Source organism: Pseudorasbora parva, chromosome 17 (genome assembly GCF_024679245.1).
Source record: "Pseudorasbora parva isolate DD20220531a chromosome 17, ASM2467924v1, whole genome shotgun sequence".
Classification (NCBI taxonomy): Eukaryota; Metazoa; Chordata; class Actinopteri; order Cypriniformes; family Gobionidae; genus Pseudorasbora; species Pseudorasbora parva.
In genome coordinates, this window is record NC_090188.1 from 36,925,208 (window position 1) to 36,934,813 (window position 9,606).

Consider the following 9,606-nt stretch of genomic DNA (forward strand, 5'->3'; position numbering starts at 1 on the left):
TTGAAAATTTACCCGAAGGTAGTCCAAAAATCGAGGAGAGGTTATCAAAATATGAGCCCATTTGGCCAATAGGTGGCGCTATAGCGCAAAAAACCAAAAAATTTTACATTTGTGAGCTTTTCTCATAAACCGGTGGTCGTAGACTCAAATGATTTATACTTTTGAAATCCTTGGGCCAAGACGAAAAAACTGTAAGCGGGAATTTTTTTGTTTCGTCTTAAAATGTCCGCCATTTTGGAGTATGTCTGAAACCTATTTTTGAGAACTAGTCCCTGGTTTTTTGACCGATCGGAACCAAACCAGTGTCAAAATGTTCTCTGGTGGCTAATTATCAATAGTTATCGAAAAAAAGTTGAAATTTCGATTCATTTTTGCTAACTGGCTTCAAAATGGACGTTCAGGGCGGAGCCTATTTTGCTAAAAAGGCTATAACTCAAGAAGGAAATGAGATATCGTCACCAAACTTGGTACACATGTGTATCCGCTCAATTTGAGGTCACGATAAAAAAATTGCGACGATTGGCCACTTGGTGGCGCTATAATGTGACAAAAACATGAAAAGGGCTATAACCACGCGACCGCTAGTCCGATTGACTTGAAAATTGGTAGGCAGTGTCTTGGTCCAAGGCCCCATGTATGTCTATGAGGACATTGGTGTATCTCAAAAAACATGGCCGCCATCAGCCAATGAATTTTGAGCACCTATTAGATGGGGTTAACGGAGGTCGATCGGAACGAAACTCATTGGACATGTTTGACTCATGGTCCTAGAGGTCTGTAAGAATTTTGAAAGAAATCGGCCACTAGTTGGCGCTAACCCAAAAGGGAAGCTCAAAAATTCACGAAAATTGTTGGGTATATGTGGCATGACATGCTGATGAAGCATGCAAAGTTTTAAAGAGATCGGACTATAGGTGGCGCTATAACTGTTAAAAAGCTTTAAAAACCATGCATTTCCTATGGTAAATTGCCTATATTGGCTGTGAATGGACTTTTCCATCTATTATTTCAGTGTTTAAAATCTTGCTAAATAAAACTTAATGTCTTTAATGCCTATGTGCTTAAAAGGCCTTAAAGGCTTGAACCCCGCTAAATGCTGCTTGCAGCTTTAATTATTATTATTATTATTATTATTATTCTGCCGTAAAACTCATCGTGCAGACCAAACCGTAAGGGCTAGAGACTTGAAACTTTGTCAATAGGTAGTCCAAAAATCGAGGAGAGGTTATCAAATTATGAGCCAGATTGGCCAATAGGTGGCGCTATAGCAATCAATTGCGCAAAAGGGCTCATAACTCCTAAACCGTTTGGTCCACACTCAAGTGTCTTATATCATTGGAAAGCTGAGACCTTGGCGAACAAAACGTATATCTCCGATTTCATTTCCGTCATGAAAATTTTTCCGCCATTTTGAATTTTGTCAAAAACCTACTTTTGCGAACTAGTCCCTGGTTTTTTGACATATCGGAACCAAACCAGTGCCAAAATGTTCTGTCTAGTCTGAATATCAATAATTATCAAAAAAAAGTTGAAATTTTGACTCATGAACGAAAAGGGGCGTGGAAATGTACATTTAAGGCGGAGCCTATTTTACTAAAGAGGCTATAACTCCAGCAAGAAATTAGATATCTTCACCAAACTTGGTACACATGTGTATGGGCTCAGTCTTTGGTCACGACAAAAAAATCGCGACGATTGGCCACTTGGTGGCGCTATAACATGGAAAAAACACAAAAAGGGCTATAACCACGCGACCGCTAGTCCGATTGACTTGAAAATTGGTAAGCAGTGTCTTGGCCCAAGGCCCCATGTCTGTCTATGAGAACATTGGCGTATCTCAAAAAACATGGCCGCCATCGGCCAATGAAATTTGAGCACTTATTAGACAGGGTTAACGGAGGTCGATTGGAACGAAACTCAGTAGGCATGTTTGACTCATGGTCCTAGAGGTCTGTAAGAATTTTGAAAGAAATCGGCCACTAGTTGGCGCTAACGAGTTTTATGGCTCTGCAATCACGTGGTGTTGCACACATCGGCAAAATATGCATATCATATGATAGATCTCCTCATGTTGAACAACTTTGCCTCTAGAACTATTTCTGTCAATCAAATCGTTAAATAAATATTTGCAATAATGTTAAAAACCTACTTTTGCGAACTAGTCCCTGGTTTTTTGCCCAATCAGAACCAAACCAGTCTAGGACAATTCTCTGGACTCTCTAGATCAATAATTATCAAAAAAAAGTTGATTTTTTGCATTTGGATGGCTATAACAGGGCCATTTAGAAAAGAGGCGTGGCAAAATACACTCAAAAGCCTATAAATCCTAAGGGGAAACTCAAAACTTCACGAAAATTGTTGGGTATATGTGGCATAACATGTTGAAGACACATGCAAAGTTTTATGGAGATCGGAGTATAGGGGGCGCTATAAGTGTTAAAAAGCTTTGAAAACCATGTATTCCCTATGGTGAATTGCCTGTAAATTGTATTTTCCATCTCTGTAATCAGGTGGGGTTAAAACAGCCACATAATATGCATATATTATGATAGATCTTCTCATACTGAACAACTTTGCCTCTATAACCAATACTGTCAATCAAATCTTTATTTAAATATTCACAATTATGTTAAAAACCTCGTTTTGCAAACTAGTCCTAGGTTTTTTGCCTGATCGGAACCAAACCACAGCAGTATGATTCTCTGCACTCTCCTGATCAATTCATATTTAGACTATATAAAGTCACTATTATAATATTTAAAATCACATTTTGTCAGTTTATCACTTCATTTCACTTGATATCTCTCAAATTCATTCAGTGCTTAAAAGCCTTTCATGCAAAAGGTGTCAAATGCTTAAAGACCTTAAATGGCTTGAACCCCGCTAAATGCTGCTCGCAGCTTTAATTATTATTATTATTATTATTATTATTATTATTATTATTATTATTATTATTCATGTTAATTGTTTAAAAAAATGGGTGGTCTCTTCTGATTACCATTTTTATTTCTGCTTTATTTATTTATTACATTTTAAAATAATAAATGAAGTAAGAATAAGTAAGTTAAAAAAAAAAAATCTGGTTACAATCCTTTTGTGGTTGCCAGGTTTTTTGTTTTTTTTTAATGTTTCATAAATGGCATTTTGGTGTTGCAATATTCCATCTGGTTGGCCAGGAAAGGAAAGTTTCAGAGGAGGCTCTCATTTCATCCTAACCCAAAGCTACTATCCTAGCTCCCTCTGGTGGCAATTACAAATTAGTGAGTGAAAATCTTTACCTTCCTGTTCCCCATTATTGTGTGCAATACATCACATTCTTGGTCAGATCAGACACATACACAAACCTTTGAGATACAGTAAAGTTATGAGAAGAACACACGAACACACTTTGTACTAGAATTTAATACATATATACATATATATATATATATATACACACACACAAAAGTAATTCAATATGGCATCTTAAAAAGTCTGTTTAGTGTCTGGATTGTGCTTTACTCACACAGCAGGTAAAGGTCTGTCTGGAAGACGTCTCTTTCCCTGGAGGCCGGGTCACAGTGGCGCTCCACACCTCCTGCATCATTCAGAGATTTTCTAGATCCAAATGCTTTCTGACGCACCCGGCGCAACACACACAGCTCCAGCCAGATCACAGGAGGGAAACACGTGTCCACGTCAGCCTAAAGCCAAGAGGAAGACTCTGACAACCTTTTAACCCGTCTCCCTGTGAAAGAAACAGACTCACGAAGACGCTCATCCAGTCTCCGCTGGCCGAGCCGGAACGCTGTGGATAATTCATGACAATTGGCATTCGAATAGTTATGAACGGGACATTCGGGGACTGCGGCTCCCAAAAAAGGATAAAAACAGATGTATATACTGCAGGCGTAACTTATGCAGAGATGCTTAAGCGGCGCATTGCAATTCATCGCCTGAAACGGCTCAGGTGGCCCGATGTGTTCGGTGTCAATCACTTTGATTGGCAGGCATATGTCAGAATTGGAAAATGTCACATGGAGAAAGAGACAGAGCAAGGCTTTCCAAGCCTAGCGCTAAGGCATGGCCTATTTTAATATTTCATCTAGCCGGAGAGAGTCTTTCGCTCCATAGTTTAAATTCTAATCTTGTTATGGCAGAGGTGCATGTAGTCTGCAGGCTGCGGCACCAAGCAGCTCTAATTCCCTCTGTTTCTCTCTCCAGCTAAACAAATTATTATAAATTCCATTATTTTTCCATTATGCATATATGTTTTGGTGGCAGAGCCACTCTGCAGAGCTCTCTCCATTAAGTGGTCTGGCTTTTCCTCATCAAAGGCCAATACTTCTGGCCCTAAACACAGCTGAGTCCTGTAGGACCCTCCCAATAGGTCATCATTAGTATATCATTCAAATGCCGTTTATTCGCTAATGTGGAGTTATATCTAATAATGGCAGCTCTGGTGGCTTTTTTCCCAAACCCTAAAGCAGCTTGTAACCGCAGTGGTCTTATTCATCTCTAGCGTCAAGGTTTTCATCTCTTCTAATAGATAATATTCCCGATATATAAGCCTGTGGAGATTTTCCAAAGTATAAGAGACATATGGGGAAATATCTATCGGTCTGATCGATGCACCATACTTTAGCCTTGGACGGCGGGCCGCACCGAGTTATTTTTGGCAGGGGGAGCTTCTGTTTTCGTACGTTTAATAGGCAGCGTATTTAAATGTCATCATGATTTCATTTTTACTACCTCGTCCGAACTTCCTCTTCCATAAATCCCGGGGTCAGTTCATAATGGAGATGAGTTCATAACTCTCTGCGCGTGTCGCTCTGTTTGCACTTGGTTTTGAGCTTCTTTTGAATGATGTATCTTAGATAAAATGGTGACATTAGAACGAAGACGTCATTTTGTGGAGGCCTCCCTCTCTGTTAACCACAGAATCAACTCATCAAGCCATGTTAAGGTGTGTTCACAGTCACACTTGGCATGTTTGGTTCGTTTAAAACGAACCCTTTTGTGATTGCTCTTTTAGTGCGTTTCATTTGAATAAGTGTGAACGTGCGCACCAAACCAGCTGAAAAGGTGGGTCTCGTCCGCTTCCAAACGAACTCTTAGACTCTAAAAACGACAGAATGCTCAAGCAATAATGAGAATTCTCATTATAGTCGTGATTTTTTCCCCATCACAGTTCGGTACAGGCATCAGAACCGCGTCTCCTCGCAGCAGGTCTTCGTTTTGTGTGTGTGATGGAGGGATTCCTGACGCTGTTTTGACTCCTTTACGCATTTTATAAGCTCTTCACAGGTTCTCAGCTGGTCAAAATACCATCATATGTAGGCTACGCCACCCAATCACACAGCAATTCGTCCGTATTTTACGAGGTGGTCAATTGGTACGAATTTGTACGACCTCACCCGCATGTTTTTGTTGGAAGGACCGCCCCTAACCCCGCCCCTAAACCTACCCATCACTGGGGTGTAGATAAATCATACGAAATCGTACGAGCGAGATCGGGTTGGCTTAGCCCAGCACACAGCATTGTTTGGGATATCTGTTAAGTTCTGCTCCAAAATATACTTAATAAAAACCAACCAATCAGGTTGTGAACATATATCTTTAGTTTCAGTATCTGTAGGTTCAGCGATAAAGGTGTCATGAACTGGCTTTTTAATTTTTTTATAAAGTTGTCTTAGGTTAACTTACGTCTGTGTGGTTTTTACATTCAAAAACATCATAATGAATAGGTAATAGGATATTTTCTACACTGGTTTTGAGGCTCTCTCCTGAACTCTCGGTTTTGATGGGAGTGACGCACTGGAGACTTGGAAGTAAACGCCCACGGCTATTTTGGATAATTTAATTAGCATATTTAAAGGAATAGTTCATTTTAAAATGAAAATTCTGTCATCTTTTACTCACCATAAAGTTGTTTCAAACCTGTATGAATTTCTTTCTTCAGCTGAACACAAGGGAAGATATTTTGGAGAATGTCAGTCACCAATCAGTTAACTGGAGCCATTGACTTCCATAGTAGGAAAAAAAAAAACTATGGAAGTCAATGGCTCCAGTTAACTGTTTGGTTCCCTTGTGTTCAGCTGAAGAAAGATATTCATACAGGTTTGAAACCACTTGAGGGTGAGTATAGGATGACAGAATGTTCATTTTAAAGTGAACTATCCCTTTGATGAGCTTCAGCTCTCCTGTCAGATCACGTGAGGGAGGGATTGTTTTGAAAGCGGCAGCCGGAATGATTCTCTCACAGGGCTCTCAAAACGTATTTATTAAACAAGCACCATGATTTATCTCTCATCCACCTCCGATTGACTGGAATTTTTTTTTTTGTATTACTTGACCCGCCCGATCGGTGGATATAAGCACGAACCGCACACAGGCGCGGGCGCGCTCTTCAAATATCAAGAAATGTATGTTATTTCACTATAACAAATTCACAGACAGTGGTAGCCCGTTTTGGTAGCCGTCTGGAAAACACATAGCCCCGGGACGTTGGGCTTTGCGAGCCCTAGCCCATACATTTCATTGATCAATATTTGAGTGCTCTTGTTTTCTGGACATGGTATCTATAAAAGCTTTTCTCTGACTAACAATAAAGTTTTCAGCTCTGAACCTCTATCCTCTTACAGGATATTCTTATATTACTATCACCTTTTATATATCAAAAGCTCAAGGGAAAGTTGATTTCTCAATTCATCACCCCTTTAAAATGCCAAAAAAAAAAATATTTTGATCCCGACCAAACGAACCAAGTGAACCGAAGTACAAGTGTGAACACAACCTTAGAGTGAAAATAAAGAGCTAAAACATGCCCCAATGTTTTGAACTAGTGAAATAACATCTATCACTTACCACTGAATTTGCGTCAATGAGCCAGCATAAATCTACACTGGGATTGCTTTTCTTCCTGAAGTGGTGTCACGCATTGCCTGGGAAAAAGCCAATGGCTCATTCATTTGACTGGCCGTGCAACACAATCATGCTAAACAGCTAATCACTCACAGCCTTTTTTTTTTTTTGCACCACAATAATGTCCTCTGTAAGGCGACAAACAAATTACCAGCAAGTGAGGCGACACAATAAATCCATGTGTTTCTTTTTGTGAGTGTGTGAAGCTCTTTGTGTGTGAGGGAAATGGGGTGTAAGACACACACAACACATAGCAATTATCTCACAGTGTCCCTGAAGCAGTGTAGCATTACCCTAGACTCCTGAGTTATGCTGTTTAGCTCACTGCTGTGTTCGCCTTTGTTTTAATAGACAAACACAAAGTTTAATTCCTTCTGGGTCAGACGAGAGAACTCAATGAATGGGCTAGACCTTTAAACACACACACACACACACAAAACGAGGGACTCATTTAGCGTTAATTACTCTTTGTCATTTGCTGTCTATCCAGCAGCGGTGTAGTAAAATGTCACCGCTGAAATTAGCCTCAGAGCTGAGCAATTTTCGCAGCTAAATTGCCGAATGAGTATCGCTCCGTAATAGGTAGCAATCTGCGGTAATATGATGAGATCGTTTGGAAAAAGTCAGGGGGACTGATCAAAAGCAGACATTATCCGCACTGATGTGGTGACCCGGGGAACATGTGGACACAGCTGTAGTGTCATGTGACGTGTGGGGGAGCAGGTGCCAGTTGGCAAAGGCGTAAAGGCGGCGAGCGACCGAACAATTACCGTTATTCATACCAGCCGCTACGCGCAGAGGACCAGATTCATTCTAACTTTGTATCAGACGTACATAAAGTATAGAAATCCTCTTAATCATCCGTCAGTCCGTGCCTGCTGTGAAAACACACTGGAAGTGCAGCTCATTATTATTCATAATATGAAAAAGATTATAATCGGTTTCCACAGATTAGAGCTCTTGTCATTCACAAAGTTAGTTTATGACATATTTTGGCTAACTTAATCATCCCTTCAGGAACTCTCTAGTCAGATTAACACATGCTACCATGTTCAGATCCGTTCCACAGAAGATTCCGTCTGGGCCTGGTTAGAATTCAAGAAAAAGGTGGGAAAGAATATTACACAGAGTATCTGATATCGGCGGTTCAGCGAGTATGTAAGGTGTGTTCGCATAGGGCTTTCTTTGTCTCGAATGTGTGGCCGAGTGAAGACTCTACATTTTCTTCTAACCCACTTTCTCTTCGAGTAATTGTTATTAAAAGAATAGAAATGGGGTCAGAACTGGAAGCAGTTCTTGCTTCTCGCCCTGCGTGTAATTAACATTTCACAGCGCATATCTCATTACAGAAGACAAGGCCACTTTTACCGAAAAGAGTGCGATGCATTAAGATTTCACCAGGCTATAATCTGACTTGCTATCATTAAAGAATAATGTAAACCTTCAAGTGATTTAATTGGATGTCTATAGAGACATAATAGAGGAGTTAAAGTCTTTGTTTAGTATTCACTTGAACTGTCTGAATCTCTCAGTGTCTCTTGCTTTTTCACTCATAGCTGAGTAAAGGCCGCAACTAGGGCTGTATAACGATAGATATATTTATTGAGATACATTGCTAGGCATAATACAATATGGAATTTAGCCTTTATGGTTGTCAAGCCATGATGCAAATTATTTTCCAAATTATGTGCACCAACATTGTATTTTTACAACAACTTGTGATTCTTAAAAAGCAGGGATCTTTTTTTTTTAGGACTCTTTACCGAACTTAAAGGGGTGGTTCCGTGTTTGTTTGTTTTTTCTTTTCTAGGCTTGGTAGTGTTTATGGGGCGCAGTATAACATGTCTTAATACTTCTTTTTTGTTTCTTTTTTTTTTTTTTACACTGTATTTTTCTTATATTTTACCTTTATTCCACACTGCTGTCTCCACTGTCCTTTGAACGACTCATTTGCCTCCTGTTTCTATGAAGCCCATCCCTCTGAAAAACGCAATGGTCTTAGATTGGTCAAATGTAGTTTCCTGTATTTTGATTGGCTGAAGTGCCAAGCACAGGTTGTCCTGGAAACGCCATGCCCCTTCCCATTACGGGCAGAAGTCACATCTGCGGAGACTAGCAAGGGTTTATGATGTCACCAACCCAGGAAGAAGCTTGTTGTAGTCCAAACCGGCTGCTTTTGTAGGCAACAAACTGCCATAACTTTAAAAGACAATATCTCCGTTTGCATTGAACTTTCAGGGCTGTAACTTTGCAGATACTGTTTATGCTCAAGCAGCAACATTACACACTAACTAAAGTTAAAAAAGTGAAATCGCATGCAACCACCCCTTTAAGTCTCTGAGATCCTGACACCTTGCACTTCTGGAGACTCCAGATAAGTTGCAGTTTTGGAGAATGGTGGCGCTGGAGACTAAAGGGTCCCTGATAGTTTTACACTTAATTCTTCACATTAAAGGCTGCCAATGCCCTGGGACTTGTGGGGTGATGTCTTTTTTTTTTTTTTTATACTGTTGTCTAAAGGTTATGACATTCGCATGGTTTTTACATTCAAAAACAGTAATAAGTAATAGGCTATTTTCTACACGTCTAGTATTGCATTGGTATTGTATCCTTTCAGTCTGAGTTAAATCTCTTTTTTTGGCTCATTTTATCTGTAAAAGAAAACATGCCTAATAATTCTGCACACCTGAATATGAAAAATCG

The 9,606-nt window shown here is 39.8% G+C and overlaps 1 long non-coding RNA gene across 1 annotated transcript in view; it reads right to left on the bottom strand.

Annotated features, from left to right (window-relative positions):
- LOC137044954 (uncharacterized) overlaps window positions 1-3,752 on the bottom strand; it is a 54,155-nt gene extending 50,403 nt beyond the window's left edge. Inside the window, exon 1 of the long non-coding RNA XR_010898658.1 lies at window positions 3,506-3,752. This is a non-coding gene — a long non-coding RNA (uncharacterized lncRNA). The remainder of the gene's footprint in view (window positions 1-3,505) is intronic.
- Between the last annotated feature and the right edge of the window lie 5,854 nt (window positions 3,753-9,606).